This window comes from Arachis ipaensis, chromosome B08 (genome assembly GCF_000816755.2).
Source record: "Arachis ipaensis cultivar K30076 chromosome B08, Araip1.1, whole genome shotgun sequence".
Classification (NCBI taxonomy): Eukaryota; Viridiplantae; Streptophyta; class Magnoliopsida; order Fabales; family Fabaceae; genus Arachis; species Arachis ipaensis.
Genome location: NC_029792.2, coordinates 77,298,487 through 77,317,631, shown reverse-complemented (window position 1 = coordinate 77,317,631; position 19,145 = coordinate 77,298,487).

The following is a 19,145-nucleotide window of genomic DNA, read 5'->3' as shown; positions in this document are numbered from 1 at the left end:
ATCAAGGATGGATGGAGTCAAGAGGATCTAATCAACCCTTTAGGCAGCATCACCCTCCGAGATATCCTGGACAAAGACCATTCTACCGTGCATACCCAGCTGAAAGATATGGTGGACGACCTTGTAACTACCAACAAGCCCCACCCCGTGCATATAAACCATCCTTTCAACATAACCTCGAACCACCACACTCACAAGTTTCTCTTCACCATTCGCCACCATATGATCCTTCCTTACCCCAGTACCAATCCAATCACTCCCAATCACCGCCACTTTCCTATGTATCATGTCCAAGTCCGGCAACACGAGAAGCAGAGGTTCGCCTAAAGGAAACAGTAAATAAACTTCAAACAACCATTCGACAACTAGAGCAAACAATAATTCAATGGGTTTCTAGGCGCTCAAATACACAAGGATCAGCCACAGCCCCATGTGAATAGTCTAACGAAGAGCGTAGCATGAAGGAGATATTAGAAACTCCAGTGGACAAGACAGAACATGAATTCGTACTCGAACAAGTAGAAGAAGCTGTCATCGTACAAGAAGAAGAGTTGGTTGAAGATCTAGGAGACGCTGAACCTCCATGGGAATCCAGAGCTGAGGAGAACTCCGTTAAGGACCTTACAGTTAATGCTAAGGATGATATTGCACAATCCCCAAGGCAAGTCGTTTATGAAGAACTAGACGGAATAACCCAGCACACAAATTCCCTTGATGATGATAGTCACAAGTCAAGTTCTCTTAGTAATGAACTTGCATCCGCAAGTGAATTCTCTGAGATCGAAGAATCTTCCCCAAGTGAATACGAAGATGATGCGGAGGTAAATTTCTCTCAACCTCCAGTCTATGACCTAAGTGATGAGGAAGACATGGGAGACTTTGATCAGGACACAGATGCATTTGAAGATCCTTGCAAAGAAGTGGAGAAATTCATAGAAGATTACAAGGGAGCAGAACTTACAGAACAACTGAAAACACCTATCCCAAGGCCATTACCACCTAATACAAGCTTCAAGTGGGTACAATCCGTAGCTTTAATCTTTACTTTTCCACTTGAATATGGTTTGCTTGAAACAGATGGCCAGCTTAGAGCTCTCTGCGGCTTTAAGAGTAAGTGGGAAATGGCTCGTACTCAGAGCTGGTGCACAAGGTTCAATAAGGTTCCATGCTTCGACTCGAAGTGCACGGATTGGTCTCATGCTCAATCGAATGGATCACAGAGAACGTTTGGTTATCTGGGTGAGAATCTAATTTCCAAACCACCTGGATGGAAAAGTATAGATCAAAACGAAGGCGGATTTAGAACCAAAGTTTGGGATCCTGGAAAATATTCTGATATTCATCACCCCGGGAGCCTGAAAATCTGTTTGAAGCTGCTCAGAAGCTTCACATGCCTAGTTTGGGACCCCGGAGGCTGTTGGCATTCCAAACATTGGTGGAAATTTCTGGATTAATTTAAACACAAGCCACCATAATAGGAAGCTCCTCCCATGTCCAACTTAAGGATTTTAACTAAAAGTGCTAGGTGGGAGACAACCCACCATGGTATGATCGTCCCTTTTCATTTTTGTTTAGTTTTATTTGTTTTCGAGTTTTATTTTATTTTATTTTATTGAACCTGGAATCATGCATAGCATTCACATTAAGCACTGCATTCTGCATAAAAAAAAAGCCACGCGACGCGACCGCATCAGCGACGCGTTCGCGTCACAAGGAGAGAGGGAGAAAATAAAAACGAACAGAGAGTCACGCTGGAGCGTGGCTGGAGGCGTGCCCGTGGCACAAATCGTCCCACGCGAACGCGTCGCTGACGCGTCCGCGTCGAGTGAGAATACTGGCCTCCCACGCGACCGCGTGCCCCACGCGGCCGCGTGACCAGGATTTCGACGTAATAATGGTGCACAGCCAAAAGTTGTGCTAGAGTGGTGCTGGACTGGCGCTGGACGCACAGTCCATCTCACGCGACCGCGTGCCCCACGCGGCCGCGTCACATCCTACTAAGTGCCCACTCACGCGATCGCGTGCCCCACGCGATCGCGTCACCCAATATTTGGCAATTAATGATTTTTGAACAGAGAGTTGTGCGAGAGCAAGGCTGCCCTCGCGCCAGTAGCATAAAACGGGTCACGCGACCGCGTGACCGACGCGACCGCGTCAATCAGTTTAAGCGCAAGCCGCGCGACCGCGTCGCTTGCGCCGCACAGCTTATCCTTATTTGCCAAATATCTTATCTTTTCTTCCCCAATCCTAATTTTTCCTCCCCCCTTTCTTACTTACTTCTTCTTCCCTTCTTTCCCTTCTCATTCTTCTTATCTTTTATTTTATTTTATTTAATTTATTTGCATACTTTCATTCATTGCATATTTTTATTTTTCTATTGGTGTTCAAATGTTCTTATTCAACTGTTATATCTTTTCTGGTATTATCTTGGTGCTTATGACTTGTTTTATTCTAGTTAGGTAATATTATTCAAATCAACGTCAATCTTTTATACCTGTATTACTTTTTGCATTGACATGAATTTATATTATCTCTCTTTCCCCACTCTCTTCTCCATTGTTGCAATTTTGCACCACTGGTATACCATGGCTTCTATTGTTTTCTCACTTACATGTTGAAGCTTCCATGTAAATGAGACCCTTATCATTTGGCATTAACCCATCCATACTTCTTTTATTTTCTTATCTCTATTTCTGGGTTACTCTTCTTCCCTTTTTTCTTTCAGGATGGCCACCCGGAAGGGAACCGGAAGACGTTTACATGGGGAGAGAAACAAGTTCATCAGCACAATCCTTGAAGAAAAGCATCAGTTGGAACAGCCCGTCCACCTGCACATCTCAGCATGCACCGAGGACGGTACAATCTTTAAGTGTGGGGAGGTCGATACCGACTTCCATGGGTTAGTCACTTCATATTTTAGCACCAATGTTTAATTTTCTTTGTTAAATTAGTTGTTGCATTTGCATATTTGTTTGATTTTATGCATCTAGTTACTACTTGGTTAAAGTAATAAAATTCTTCTAAAGACCCTATTTTTGAAAATTTTCACTAATTTAAATTGAAAAATTTTTTTTTGTTAAATTTGTTTGAAGTTGTATTTGGAACATGGTTTTTGAGCCAAAGAACACACAACCTGTAAGATTTTGAGCTTATTTACATGGTTACATTATTTAACCATAAATATTTTATTCTTGTGTGTTTACTTATCTATAATTGTGATCTTTACTTTGTTTTAGTTTATATGTCCAATATTTAGTGTATTTACATGCTTGCATATGATTGAGGCCATTATTTTGATTTTAGCTCACTTATCCCAAATAAGCCTACCCTTTAAATCACCCTTGTCAGCCACTTTGAGCCTTGAAATCCCATTTGTTCTATATCTTACCACATCACTAGCCTTAAGCGGAAAACAAATTAATTATTCCAATTGAATCCTTGGTTAGCTTAAGATAGATATTGTGTATAATTTAAGTGTGGTGAACCTTATGGGAACATGGATGATAAAAACAAAGGTAGAAAGTTAAAAAGAATAAAGACATTTCAAAATAAAAGTTTTGGGAAGCATGCTCAAATGCACATGGGACAAAAAAAATTCAAAAAAAAAATAAGTTTGATACATGAGCATGTAATACAAAAAGTGGAAAAATTTGGGTAGCTAGGTAAAGCATTTTAAATTTTATAAAGTATGTATGTGTTAGGTGAGATCTTGGATTAATCAAGGATTCACTTTACTAGCTCACTTAGCCTTATATATATACCCTTACCTTTACCTCAGCCCCATTACAACCCTGCAAAGACCTCATGATGTTTGCATTGGTATACTAAATTTTGTTGATTGGTTAGATGAAGAACAAAGTTTAGAAAGCATGACTAGAGAAGAGTAGAGTGATTAACCCTAGACACTTGAGAGATTAGAGTGATATATACTACCAGTGAGGTAGAATTTATTTACTTTTAAACCAAGTAGGTAGAAACATTTTTGCATGTAGTTGCATTCATATAGATAGGTTGCATTTCATACATCCTACCATTCCTCTTCATCTTTATAGTTTCTCTTGAGCTTAGCATGAGGACATGCTATTGTTTAAGTGTGGGGAGGTTGATAAATCACTATTTTATGGTTTATCTTGTGCTCAATTGAGTGGTTTTTATCTACTCTTTACCCACTTATTCATACTATTTGCATGGTTTTACATTTGCCTTCCTAATTATGTGCTATGATTGAAAACATGCTTCTTTGATCTTAAATTTGCTAATATTAATCCTCTCTTATTACCATTAGATGCCTTGATATGTGTGTTAAGTGTTTTCAGATATTATAGGGTAGGAATGGCTCAGAGGATGGAAAGGAAGCATGCAAAAGTGGAAGGAATACAAGAAGTTGGAGAAACTGCTAAGCTGTCCAGCCTGACCTCTTCGCACTCAAACGGCTATAACTTTAGCTACAGAGATCCAAACGACGCGGTTCTAGTTGCGTTGGAAAGCTAACGTTTGGGGCTTCGATTTGATATATAATATACCATGGTTGCCATGACGCTAGGCGACGCGAACGCGTGATCCACGCAGACGCATTGCATCTGCGAACTTCAATCCGCGCGGCCGCGTGGACGATGCCTCTGCGTCACTTGTCCGCGACCTGAACGTACCAGAATATGCAAGGGGCAATTTCTGGGCTGTTTTTGACCCAATTTTCGGACCAGAAAACACAGATTAGAGGTTATAAAGTGGGGGAATGCATCCATTCAAAAGGAGCTCGCCAATTTTCACTTTTCATGATTTAGATTTAGTTTTGAGAGAGGTTCTCTCCTCTCTCTCTTAGGATTAGGATTAGGATTAGGATTTAGGACTTCTCTTAGTTTTTAAGAGTGACTCTCGATCCAGGTTTAATATTTACTTTAATTTATATTTCTATGCTACATTTACTTTAATGCTTTTATTCGTATCTATAAATGTTGCCAACTTGACTTATGAACCCTTTCCATGTTATGATTTGAATTAATGATTATTTGAGGTATTTCAGTTATTGATTGCTTTCTCTTTAATTTGTGTTACCTTTGCTTTCCATCTAAGAACATTTTTATTCCAACAATTTTACTTTTTTCCTTTTTGGTCTTGGTTAAGAAATCAGTAACTCAACATTATTAAACTCAGCATAATTGATAATCGTTATCTTGCTAATTGTACTGAACTTCAATAATCCCAACTTTTTCTTAGGAAATAAATAGGATTCGAAGGTCAAACTAATTAGTCCCTTGACTTTCCTTTACTTTAGTAAAGGTTAACTAAGTGGAATTAAGATTCAACTTTCACTATTGTTGAGAGGAATAACTAAGTTGGACTTCCAATTTCTCTTACCTTGGCAAAAGTTTGCTTTACAGTATTTATTTATTTTAATTGCCAATTAAATTATTTGTCATATCTACTCTTCACTCTCAACCCCGATTTTACAACCTCCATAACCAATAATAAGAACATACTTCCCTGCAGTTCCTTGAGAAGACGACCCGAGGTTTGAATACTCGGTTAACAATTTTTAAGGGGTTTGTTACTTGTGACAACCAAAACGTTTGTACGAAGGGATTTTTGTTAGTTTAGAGACTATATCCACAACGAGACTATTTTTATTAACTTCTTTACTGGCAAAAATCCCAACGTCATCCACCCCATACTATTATATATTTTTGGAAAGCCCTGAATGTCTACTTTCCAATGCCATTGGGAGCGCGTAGTTTGGAGCTTCAGAGCTTGATTTATACTCCATCGAAGGTGCAGAGATCAGCTGGCCTTACTACAGGTTGACACCTTGTTCGTTTATGCACTTTTTGGGGCAGTTTTCTCCCTCAATTTTAGTGTTCACCATGTAGTGCCATATATGCTTGGAAAGCTCTCGATCCCTACTTTCCATTGCTTTTTGAATCATCTCATTTAGAGCTCTGTAGCTCAAGTTATTCTTGTTGGAAGTATACCCCTTCAGGCTGTGGGGAGCAACGTTTCCAGCAACGTTGGAGCACCAACTTTGGCTCCAACGTTGCTTCCCTTTGCTTCCTTTCATGGCCTTCTTGTTGCCTCTTTGCCTTTCATTTTCTTAGCTTACTTTTCACCTATCATCAACCAAACAAAATGCATGAAAGCTTTGCTAATCTCACAAGAAATTGCATAATTCATAATCAACAAGTAATCATAGCAAAATTCTTATGAAAATGCATCAGAATAACAATGTTTGATTAAATAAAGGCATGCATGAATTTCTCATCCAAATATTTACTTATTGCCTGAGAATGCATGAAAATCAAGTAAAAACTAATGAAAAAGGCTTGTGAAACTAGCCTAAGATGACTTGTCATCACAACACCAAACTTAAATCTTGTTAGTCCCCAACCTCTTCAAAAAATTTAGAAGCCAAGCTCTTGGCAAAGAGCTTTGAAACTCTTGTGGAGAGCTTTCCTTCAAGGAATCAAGAGCCAAGCTCTTGGCAAAGAGCTTTGAAACTCTTGTGGAGAGCTTTCCTTCAAGGAATCAAGAGCCAAGCTCTTGGCAAAGAGCTTTGAAGCTCTTGCCAAAGAGCTTTTTCGTGCATGCCATGAAGAAAATCAAGGAAGAAAAGCTCACTAATGCACTCACCAAGACTTGAACCCATGACCAAGAGGGAGGGGGGGGGCAGCGCTACTTCACAAGGAAAACAAGCCAAAATTGGCTTGTTTTCACTCACCAAGGTTCAAACCAAGTCCCTCAAGGAAGCAAGGCCTTGTGCGCCACTTATTTGCCAAGGAAAATTAGCTTGTTTCCTTCACCAAGGCTTGAACCAGGGACCTCAAAGAAGCAAGACTTTGGGGGCTTCTCTTGTGCCAAGAAAATTTGCTCCACAAGTGCTCCACCCAAGATTTGAACCAAGGAGCTCAAGGACAAGTAAAGCTCTTGCCAAGAGCTTTGAAGCTCTTGCAAAGAGCTTTGTTCTCTTGTCACAAGGGAAGGACCGTGCGCACTAAAACAAGGAAGGGAAGCAAAGCTCTTGGCCAAAGCTCTTGCCAAGAGCCGAACCTTTCCCTGGGAGATGCATTTTGGGCCAAAATTCACTAAAAATTCAATTTAATTCTTCACCAAATCAAAAGCCCATCCAAAATCTAAAATCCAAGAATAGAAAGTGTATAAATATGAGCTAGTTTGATGTAATTAGGACCTCTTTTGAACCTTTTGAACTTTTACCTTTTTCACACTTGGAGATTTTACTTTGAATTTTCATTTTGAGCTTTTATTTTGAATTTAGATCTTAGAGAATTGAGAAGGAGAATTGATCTCTCTTCTTCTTGGTTCTTGCTTGAGCACTCTTTGATTTTCTTGCTTTTGATCTTGGGTGGAGAATTGAAGAACTTCTGTTTCAATATCACCTTGAGATCTCTTGTTTAATTTTACTGCATAATTAAATTCCAATTCTGTTTACTGCATCTTCTTCTACTCTCTGCACTTTAATTCTACAATTTACTTTTCTTTATTTCTTTTGCAATTAATCTTGTTGGATCAAGGAAGGAGTTGAGATCTAGACTTGTTATCTAGTCTCTTCCACCCCTGAGATCTTCAACCATCTTTTATTTTGCTGCAAATTAAGCACCCTTTCTGTTCACTTCTCAAAGCATTTTACCTCTCTGTTTGAGATCTGTTTTAATTCAATTCATCTTTTGCTCTTCTGTTTTGTTGCAATTTACTTCCTCTTGTTTAAATTCTGCAAATCCCAACTCCCAATCCCTTTTATAATTCAAGTCATTTACATTTCTTGCACTTTAAGATTTAGCCATTTACATTTCTTGCAATCTAAGTTTCTGCAATTTACATTACTTGTTCTTTAAGATTCAGCTTATTTACTTCCTTTGCTCTTTAATTTCCTGCAATTTACCCCTCTCCCTTTACATTTCAAGCAATTTAGTTTCTGTCAAAAACAAACCACTTAACCAATACTTGATTCGCTTGACTAAATCAACCACTAAACTAAAATTGCTCAATCCTTCAATCCCTGTGGGATCGACCTCACTCATGTGAGTTATTATTACTTGATGCGACCCGGTACACTTGCCGGTTAGTTTTGTGTTGGATCGTTTTCCACACATCAAGTTTTTGGCGCCGTTGCCGGGGATTGATTAGATTGACAATGATTAAGTGAAGTGGAGATATAGATCAAGCACTTTTTATTTTCTGTTTCCTTAATTTTTGACTAACCCACTAACTGTTTGAATTTTTGCTTGAACTAACTGAAACTTCACTTTAGCAATAGGGTGAAGTTTTCTTGGTTTCTCTGGCTCTGTATGATTCTCATGCTTTAGCTTGTTGAATATACAAGAGAAGCAATTTTCTCCCATTAATCTTTCAAGTTTATCAACTGTTTGACACATTGTGTCAACTAATCCTCTAATCATATCCTGGCATGAATATACTCTATCCTCATTTGGACCGTTTGTGATTGTGCAGATCATGGAAGGGAACTCAATGAATTCCAGTAAGCAGGGGAGTAATATCCCCACCTTAGATGACAAGCAACCACTCATCACCATGAACGACATTGCTCAGTGGTTTGAAGCTTTCCCACAAGGAAACATCATCGGATGGGAAGAACTAATGAGTGAACTCCTAGTCAAGCTGAAGCCACCTCAAAGAACTGTTAAACCAGAGGCAGGAGTGCAATCATTCGCACAAGAGAAGGAAATTGAAGGTATTTATGCAATCATGGCCCAAAGCGAGCAGATACATCAACAGCTTAAGCAACAATTGGAGCTGATTAACAGAAAAGTAGATGAACTGCAACATGCTGTGGCAAATGCACAGAACTCACCTCAAAATCCCCATTGTTGGAATCAACCTGAAAACGGTTCTAGAGTAATTAACTATGAGCAACCAAGTCATGAGCGATCACACTCTCCAAATAGCTCCTCAAGCATGTCCCAACGTAGGACTCAGAATGATGTGTACAACCCACCCTGGAGAACTCAATCCAACTGGAGGGGGGTTGAAAACCAAAATCAAAGACCAAGGGACTTCAACTGCAACAACCCCAATTTCAAAAACCAGCATAAAAACCACCCCCACAACAACAACCATCACGCACCACCCCAATGCACACACTTCCAACCCCATCCTACCTCACAACTTGCCCAAAATGACTCTCATCAACCATCACAGTTGACACAACCATAACCAATTCCAAACTCTCAAAGACTCTATGTTCTAGAAATGATGATGGAAAGATTCATGAAAGTTCAAGAAATGATAACAATAGAGCAGGAAGAAATAAGGAAAAATCAAGAGATGATAAGCAGGAACCAAGAGGCCTCACTCAGAAGAGTTGAAAGGCAAATGGAACAACTGGTTTAAAACCTTGCTGAATTGGGCGAGAGAGAGGCAAATATATCCCTAAGGGCCACTGAAGATGACCCAAAGAACAGTGAAAAAGCTGTTGGGTTGAAAGGGAAAGCAGTTATGGAAAAAAGTGAGAAGGCTACGGGAAAAGAAACAATCATCAAGGAAAAGCCCACGGTGAGAGGGGGAAACCAAAGGCAACAGAAGCCTCAACTTCCATGATCAGAGGATGAAGGATGTCAAGCTAATGACAATAAAAGAGCGCTTGTTGGGAGGTAACCCAACCTGAGGTAGTTTTCTTTCCATAGTTATTTTAATAAAAAGGTTAATTAACTTCATCTATATTGCAAGAAGCTAAGTTTGGTGTTGCACACCAAAACAATCTAAGGGAGAATGAAGGATTCTAAGTTTGGTGTTCCACCAAAATCCCATCATAACATATGTTCTCGCCTTCTGCATAATGCTAGCTTCAAGCACTTAGATGGACTAGTTAACTATTCTGTTGTTTCCTAGTTTTCAGTTTTATTGCTTTTGAAAAAAAAAAAAAAGAGTTTCACACATGGTTAATCTGATGCATGAGAACCATTGGCAAGGTACTAAGTTTGGTGTTCCCACACCAAAGTAAGTTCAAAGGCCACAAATAAATCATGCATGCTAACCATTTTTCAAGTGCTTGGGGAACAAGCAACTTTCAATATCACTGCAGAGCACCATACAAACTTTTGGAAAGATCAAGCATCATCAATCAAAGAGATGAATGAATGTGAAGACCAGTAATGATGATGATGAGGAGGAGGACAGCAAGTAAATTCCAAAAGGTTGTATTGATTATTTTACATTAGACACTGCTACGATTGAAAGTGATATAATACCCCTGCCTATCTGCATAATATAGTTGTTCTATAATTCAATAATTAAGATTTCTTGATTATTCACAACACTACACTTTTCAAACTTGCATGCACTCAAGATTTCAAAAAAAAAAAAAGGGCACCACATGATAGTTCTTTGAAAAGAAGGATTGAGGAATTAAACAATTTTTTTTTTTGAGGCAAGCAAAAGATTAGGAGAAGTGGTGGTTCTAGTTGTATGATTATGCATTGAGGTTGCATGCTTATGAAAACTTGCATGGGAGCTCATAGGCAGAACATAGAGTTCAAAAGAGTATTGTGGAGATTTTCAAACATTTATTGATCCAAGAAGCAGCAAACAAAAGAAAATAAAGAAGATATAAAAACAAAGAGAACATGGCCCAAGGCTCTGAGCATCAATTACTAGGCAGAAAAGAAGAAAGAAACAAGAACTCAAAGAGTTATTATCCTAGTAAATGCTTGTGGTCGAACTGTGTCAAAGAGAGAGGCTTGAGCAAGTAAATCCTAAGGGGTGCTTCAACACCTAATACCTTAAAACCAACTGGTTTAGGAGTTTTGATTGAAAGCTTATCTAAAGAGCCGCTTTGAGACATGACACTTAGAGTCAAAGCCAAAAACACAAATCATAAGCTGCTTCAAGGTGATTACATATAAAGAGATCTCCATGATATCATTTGGATGAAAGTTCTAAGACCTAAGACTTCCAAGATGTAGGGACTAGTAAGCACTGAAGCCCTTGCATGAGCATATAATTTAGAGTTCACCCCACTGTCACTTAATCACTTCACTCACAGGATAGTACATGTAATTCTTCAAATCCATTCTAATTGAAAGAACCTTTGAGCATAATCCTTTTCTTGCTTGGGGACAAGCAAGTTTTAAGTTTGGTGTTAAGGAAGGAAAAGCATAAGTGCATTCAAGAATCAAGAGCCAAGCTCTTGGCAAAGAGCTTTGAAGCTCTTGCCAAAGAGCTTTTTCGTGCATGCCATGAAGAAAATCAAGGAAGAAAAGCTCACTAATGCACTCACCAAGACTTGAACCCATGACCAAGAGGAGGGGGGGCCAGCGCTACTTCACAAGGAAAACAAGCCAAAATTGGCTTGTTTTCACTCACCAAGGTTCGAACCAAGTCCCTCAAGGAAGCAAGGCCTTGTGCGCCACTTATTTGCCAAGGAAAATTAGCTTGTTTTCCTTCACCAAGGCTTGAACCAGGGACCTCAAAGAAGCAAGACTTTGGGGGCTTCTCTTGTGCCAAGAAAATTTGCTCCACAAGTACTCCACCCAAAATTTGAACCAAAGAGCTCAAGGACAAGTAAAGCTCTTGCCAAGAGCTTTGAAGCTCTTGCAAAGAGCTTTGTTCTCTTGTCACAAGGGAAGGACCGTGCGCACTAAAACAAGGAAGGGAAGCAAAGCTCTTGGCCAAAGCTCTTGCCAAGAGCCGAACCTTTCCCTGGGGGATGCATTTTGGGCCAAAATTCACTAAAAATTCAATTTAATTCTTCACCAAATCAAAAGCCCATCCAAAATCTAAAATCCAAGAATAGAAAGTGTATAAATAGGAGCTAGTTTGATGTAATTAGGACCTCTTTTGAACCTTTTGAACTTTTACCTTTTTCACACTTGGAGATTTTACTTTGAATTTTCATTTTGAGATTTTATTTTGAATTTAGATCTTAGAGAATTGAGAAGGAGAATTGATCTCTCTTCTTCTTGGTTCTTGCTTGAGCACTCTTTGATTTTCTTGCTTTTGATCTTGGGTGGAGAATTGAAGAACTTCTGTTTCAATCTCACCTTGAGATCTCTTGTTTAATTTTACTGCATAATTGAATTCCAATTCTGTTTACTGCATCTTCTTCTACTCTCTGCACTTTAATTCTACAATTTACTTTTCTTTATTTCTTTTGCAATTAATCTTGTTGGATCAAGGAAGGAGTTGAGATCTAGACTTGTTATCTAGTCTCTTCCACCCCTGAGATCTTCAACCATCTTTTATTTTGCTACAAATTAAGCACCCTTTCTGTTCACTTCTCAAAGCATTTTACCTCTCTGTTTGAGATCTGTTTTAATTCAATTCATCTTTTGCTCTTCTGTTTTGTTGCAATTTACTTCCTCTTGTTTAAATTCTGCAAATCCCAACTCCCAATCCCTTTTATAATTCAAGTCATTTACATTTCTTGCACTTTAAGATTCAGCCATTTACATTTCTTGCAATCTAAGTTTCTGCAATTTACATTACTTGTTCTTTAAGATTCAGCTTATTTACTTTCTTTGCTCTTTAATTTCCTGCAATTTACCCCTCTCCCTTTACATTTCAAGCAATTTAGTTTCTGTAAAAAACAAACCACTTAACCAATACTTGATTCGCTTGACTAAATCAACCACTAAACTAAAATTGCTCAATCCTTCAATCCCTGTGGGATCGACCTCACTCATGTGAGTTATTATTACTTGATGCGACCCGGTACACTTGCCGGTTAGTTTTGTGTTGGATCGTTTTCCACACATCAGCAGGACTTTATTTTATTTTTCTACTTCTAATAAAAGATTTAAGTTATTAATTTAAAAATTTAAAAATAATTTTTTTAGTTTTTTATTCATTGAATAATGTCTCATCCGGACAACGACGTCCAGATCCTTGAATTTTTTATTGCTGAACATTTTCAAAAAATTTAGATTAAATTAAATTTAAATGTTTAAATTTTTAAAATTTTTTGTTTATTGGATATTATTGGAATTTTTTTAATTTTATAATTTTACTTAAAATTGTTTGTTTAATTTAAAATTTAAATTTTTATTAAAAGTAGAAAATTAAAATAAGGTCTAGCAATATTTCGTAAATTAAAAATTTGCAAAATTATTTTTTTTAAAGTAGAAATTTAAAAATTCAAAAAATAATAATTTTACAAATTTTTAATTTACGAGATATTGCTAGACTTTATTTTATTTTTCTACTTTTAATAAAAGATTTAAGTTATTAATTTAAAAATTAAAAAATAATTTTTTTAGTTTTTTATTCATTGAATAAAAAAATAAAAATATTTTTTAAAATTTTATAAAACTTATTTTTCTGTTTTTCTAATTTTTAAATTAATAACTTAAATCTTTTATTAAAAGTAGAAAATTAAAATAAGGTCTAGCAATATTTCGTAAATTAAAAATTTGCAAAATTATTTTTTTTAAAGTAGAAATTTAAAAATTCAAAAAATAATAATTTTACAAATTTTTAATTTACGAGATATTGCTAGACTTTATTTTATTTTTCTACTTTTAATAAAAGATTTAAGTTATTAATTTAAAAATTAAAAAATAATTTTTTTAGTTTTTTATTCATTGAATAAAAAAATAAAAATATTTTTTAAAATTTTATAAAACTTATTTTTCTGTTTTTCTAATTTTTAAATTAATAACTTAAATCTTTTATTAAAAGTAGAAAATTAAAATAAGGTCTAGCAATATTTCGTAAATTAAAAATTTGCAAAATTATTTTTTTTAAAGTAGAAATTTAAAAATTCAAAAAATAATAATTTTACAAATTTTTAATTTACGAGATATTGCTAGACTTTATTTTATTTTTCTACTTTTAATAAAAGATTTAAGTTATTAATTTAAAAATTAAAAAATAATTTTTTTAGTTTTTTATTCATTGAATAAAAAAATAAAAATATTTTTTAAAATTTTATAAAACTTATTTTTCTGTTTTTCTAATTTTTAAATTAATAACTTAAATCTTTTATTAAAAGTAGAAAATTAAAATAAGGTCTAGCAATATTTCGTAAATTAAAAATTTGCAAAATTATTTTTTTTAAAGTAGAAATTTAAAAATTCAAAAAATAATAATTTTACAAATTTTTAATTTACGAGATATTGCTAGACTTTATTTTATTTTTCTACTTTTAATAAAAGATTTAAGTTATTAATTTAAAAATTAAAAAATAATTTTTTTAGTTTTTTATTCATTGAATAAAAAAATAAAAATATTTTTTAAAATTTTATAAAACTTATTTTTCTGTTTTTCTAATTTTTAAATTAATAACTTAAATCTTTTATTAAAAGTAGAAAATTAAAATAAGGTCTAGCAATATTTCGTAAATTAAAAATTTGCAAAATTATTTTTTTTAAAGTAGAAATTTAAAAATTCAAAAAATAATAATTTTACAAATTTTTAATTTACGAGATATTGCTAGACTTTATTTTATTTTTCTACTTTTAATAAAAGATTTAAGTTATTAATTTAAAAATTAAAAAATAATTTTTTTAGTTTTTTATTCATTGAATAAAAAAATAAAAATATTTTTTAAAATTTTATAAAACTTATTTTTCTGTTTTTCTAATTTTTAAATTAATAACTTAAATCTTTTATTAAAAGTAGAAAATTAAAATAAGGTCTAGCAATATTTCGTAAATTAAAAATTTGCAAAATTATTTTTTTTAAAGTAGAAATTTAAAAATTCAAAAAATAATAATTTTACAAATTTTTAATTTACGAGATATTGCTAGACTTTATTTTATTTTTCTACTTTTAATAAAAGATTTAAGTTATTAATTTAAAAATTAAAAAATAATTTTTTTAGTTTTTTATTCATTGAATAAAAAAATAAAAATATTTTTTAAAATTTTATAAAACTTATTTTTCTGTTTTTCTAATTTTTAAATTAATAACTTAAATCTTTTATTAAAAGTAGAAAATTAAAATAAGGTCTAGCAATATTTCGTAAATTAAAAATTTGCAAAATTATTTTTTTTAAAGTAGAAATTTAAAAATTCAAAAAATAATAATTTTACAAATTTTTAATTTACGAGATATTGCTAGACTTTATTTTATTTTTCTACTTTTAATAAAAGATTTAAGTTATTAATTTAAAAATTAAAAAATAATTTTTTTAGTTTTTTATTCATTGAATAAAAAAATAAAAATATTTTTTAAAATTTTATAAAACTTATTTTTCTGTTTTTCTAATTTTTAAATTAATAACTTAAATCTTTTATTAAAAGTAGAAAATTAAAATAAGGTCTAGCAATATTTCGTAAATTAAAAATTTGCAAAATTATTTTTTTTAAAGTAGAAATTTAAAAATTCAAAAAATAATAATTTTACAAATTTTTAATTTACGAGATATTGCTAGACTTTATTTTATTTTTCTACTTTTAATAAAAGATTTAAGTTATTAATTTAAAAATTAAAAAATAATTTTTTTAGTTTTTTATTCATTGAATAAAAAAATAAAAATATTTTTTAAAATTTTATAAAACTTATTTTTCTGTTTTTCTAATTTTTAAATTAATAACTTAAATCTTTTATTAAAAGTAGAAAATTAAAATAAGGTCTAGCAATATTTCGTAAATTAAAAATTTGCAAAATTATTTTTTTTAAAGTAGAAATTTAAAAATTCAAAAAATAATAATTTTACAAATTTTTAATTTACGAGATATTGCTAGACTTTATTTTATTTTTCTACTTTTAATAAAAGATTTAAGTTATTAATTTAAAAATTAAAAAATAATTTTTTTAGTTTTTTATTCATTGAATAAAAAAATAAAAATATTTTTTAAAATTTTATAAAACTTATTTTTCTGTTTTTCTAATTTTTAAATTAATAACTTAAATCTTTTATTAAAAGTAGAAAATTAAAATAAGGTCTAGCAATATTTCGTAAATTAAAAATTTGCAAAATTATTTTTTTTAAAGTAGAAATTTAAAAATTCAAAAAATAATAATTTTACAAATTTTTAATTTACGAGATATTGCTAGACTTTATTTTATTTTTCTACTTTTAATAAAAGATTTAAGTTATTAATTTAAAAATTAAAAAATAATTTTTTTAGTTTTTTATTCATTGAATAAAAAAATAAAAATATTTTTTAAAATTTTATAAAACTTATTTTTCTGTTTTTCTAATTTTTAAATTAATAACTTAAATCTTTTATTAAAAGTAGAAAATTAAAATAAGGTCTAGCAATATTTCGTAAATTAAAAATTTGCAAAATTATTTTTTTTAAAGTAGAAATTTAAAAATTCAAAAAATAATAATTTTACAAATTTTTAATTTACGAGATATTGCTAGACTTTATTTTATTTTTCTACTTTTAATAAAAGATTTAAGTTATTAATTTAAAAATTAAAAAATAATTTTTTTAGTTTTTTATTCATTGAATAAAAAAATAAAAATATTTTTTAAAATTTTATAAAACTTATTTTTCTGTTTTTCTAATTTTTAAATTAATAACTTAAATCTTTTATTAAAAGTAGAAAATTAAAATAAGGTCTAGCAATATTTCGTAAATTAAAAATTTGTAAAATTATTATTTTTTAATTTAAAAATTAGAAAAATACAAAAATAAGTTTTATAAAAATTTAAAAAATATTTTTATTTTTTTATTCACCGGATAATGATGCATCCGGAGCTTGACGCTCATACCCTTGATTGTTGAATGATGGATATTTTTGGAAAACGAATTCCAACACCCAAAACTCACTGGCAAGTATACCGGGTCGCATCAAGTAATAATAAATCACATGAGTGAGGTCGATCCCATAGGGATTGAAGGATTGAGCAATTTTAGTTTAGTGGTTGATTTAGTCAAGCGAATCAAGTGTTGGTTTGAGTGGGTTGTAATTGACAGAACCTAAATTGCATGAATTGTAAAGGGAGAGGGAAGAATTGCAGTAAATTAAAGTGAACAGAAAGTAAAAGTGCTGAATCTTAAAGAACAAGTAAATTAAATTGCAAAAGCTTAGATTGCAAGAAATGTAAATGACTGAATCTTAAAGTGCAAGAAATGTAAATTGATTGAATTATAAAAGGCTTTGTATCTCTCCCATGCTTCATACAATGACTCTCCATCCATTTGAGTAAATGTTTGGACCTCTATTTTGAACCTGATGATCCTTTGAGGAGGATAAAACTTGGCTAAGAACTTGCTCACTAGATCCTCCCAATTGTTGATGCTTTTTCTTGGAAATGACTCCAACCATTGAGTAGCTTTGTCCCTCAGGAAAAATGGAAACAGCAACAATTTGTAACTGTCAGGATGCACACCATTGGTCTTCACTGTGTCACATATCCTCAGGAAGGTGGATAGGTGTTGGTTTGGATCTTCCAAGGGGCCTCCTCCATAAGAACAGTTGTTCTGCACTAAGGTAATGAGTTGGGGCTTCAATTCAAAGTTATTTGCATCGGCATTTGGGGTAAGGATGCTACTCCCACAATGCCTTGGATTAGCAAATGTATATGATGTAACACCCTACCATACAGAGTCTTATGCTTAAGTCATAATTCAGAGATGGCAAGGTATTATGACCTCTAAAACAAAAATTTAGTACGTATAGTAGTATGAATGATTGATTATAACTAGGAGCCTTGTAGAAAAAAGGGTAGACAAAAACCGCAACTCGAAAGCGCAACACTCCGATCACTAACTAATTGTAGCACAAACCCCATCCGGCCTTGCATGGTACTCCCGGATGGTGACTCCCACACCTAGTACAAGCTTGATCATTCTGAGGCTGCTTCCCAAACCTTTTTCCTTGGGAGTAGTTGTTGTTGGGCCTCCTAAAAGAACATCCCCTCTTGAAGGGCGGACCTCTAGGTGCAAAGCTCTTCCCTCGGTTTTGTGGAAATGATTCCTTGTGATTTTCTTTCTCAGTGGCTGCCCTCTTCACACACTCTTCAGCAACCCTACACTTGTTCACCAATTCGGAGAAAGTCCTAATCTCCATTGGTCCCACTGAACTGAAAATATCGCTCCGGAGTCCTCCTTCGCACTTAACACACTTCCATTCCTCATATTCCACCGGAGTCCTTTGACACATACGAGAGAATCTGAACAGCTCCTCAAACTTGTCAATATACTCAGATACGGACATAGTACCCTGCTTCAGCTGCAACAATTCAAGCTCCTTGGCCGTCCTAGCAGAAGTCGGAAAGTACTTCTTATAGAACTCCTCTTGGAAGACATCCCAGGTGATATAATCATCACCCTGCTGCAGAAGACGACGGATACCTTGCCACCAATGCGACGCTTCACCTGTGAGCATATAGGTAGCGAACTCGACATGCTGTCCTTCAGGTACCACTTGTGCTTGCAGTGCTCGCTCTATAGCCTGAAACCATGTATCATCCTCAGTCGGGCTAGTAGTTCCCTTGAACTTAGGTGGATTAACCTTCAAAAAGTTCGCCAGTGTCATCGGGCCTTGAACTCCACCTCCGTCATTACCATGGTTGTTCATCTGTTGACCAAGAGCCTCAGCAGTGGCTTGCATAGCAGCAGCCATATTCTCCAACGCAGTCATAAAGTTCAACGGGTCATTAGGGTTAGTGTCCGGCGCATGAGCATTAGTACGACCTCTCCCACGGCCTCTACCGCGTCCACGAGGCGCCATCTGGTTCCTATACACACCAAACAATCGATATTAAGTTGATCAGTCTCAATATCGGAAGTTTAGTACTTTAAAGTCCCAAATGCATGCTCATGAACGTTTATGCCAACTATATCAAGTAGATATACTAACAGCACATAACACACACACAGAGAATGCACAGAAGCATAGTCAGTCCATTCCTCAGGCTCTACAGGAACGAACTGCTCTGATACCATAATGTAACACCCTACCATACAGAGACTTATGCTTAAGTCATAATTCAGAGATGGCAAGGTATTACGACCTCTAAAACAAAAATTTAGTACGTATAGTAGTATGAATGATTGATTATAACTAGGAGCCTTGTAAAAAAAAAGGGGTAAACAAAAACCGCAACTCGAAAGCGCAACACTCCGATCACTAACACAACGAGCAAAGGATAAGCTAACGCAAGATCATATATATAAAGAGTATCAAAAACAGGAATATCAAGACTCAAAATCCGGCGGCGAAGATAACCGGTTCGAGCATAGCAATATATACATATAATAAAATAAGGAAAACCCCAA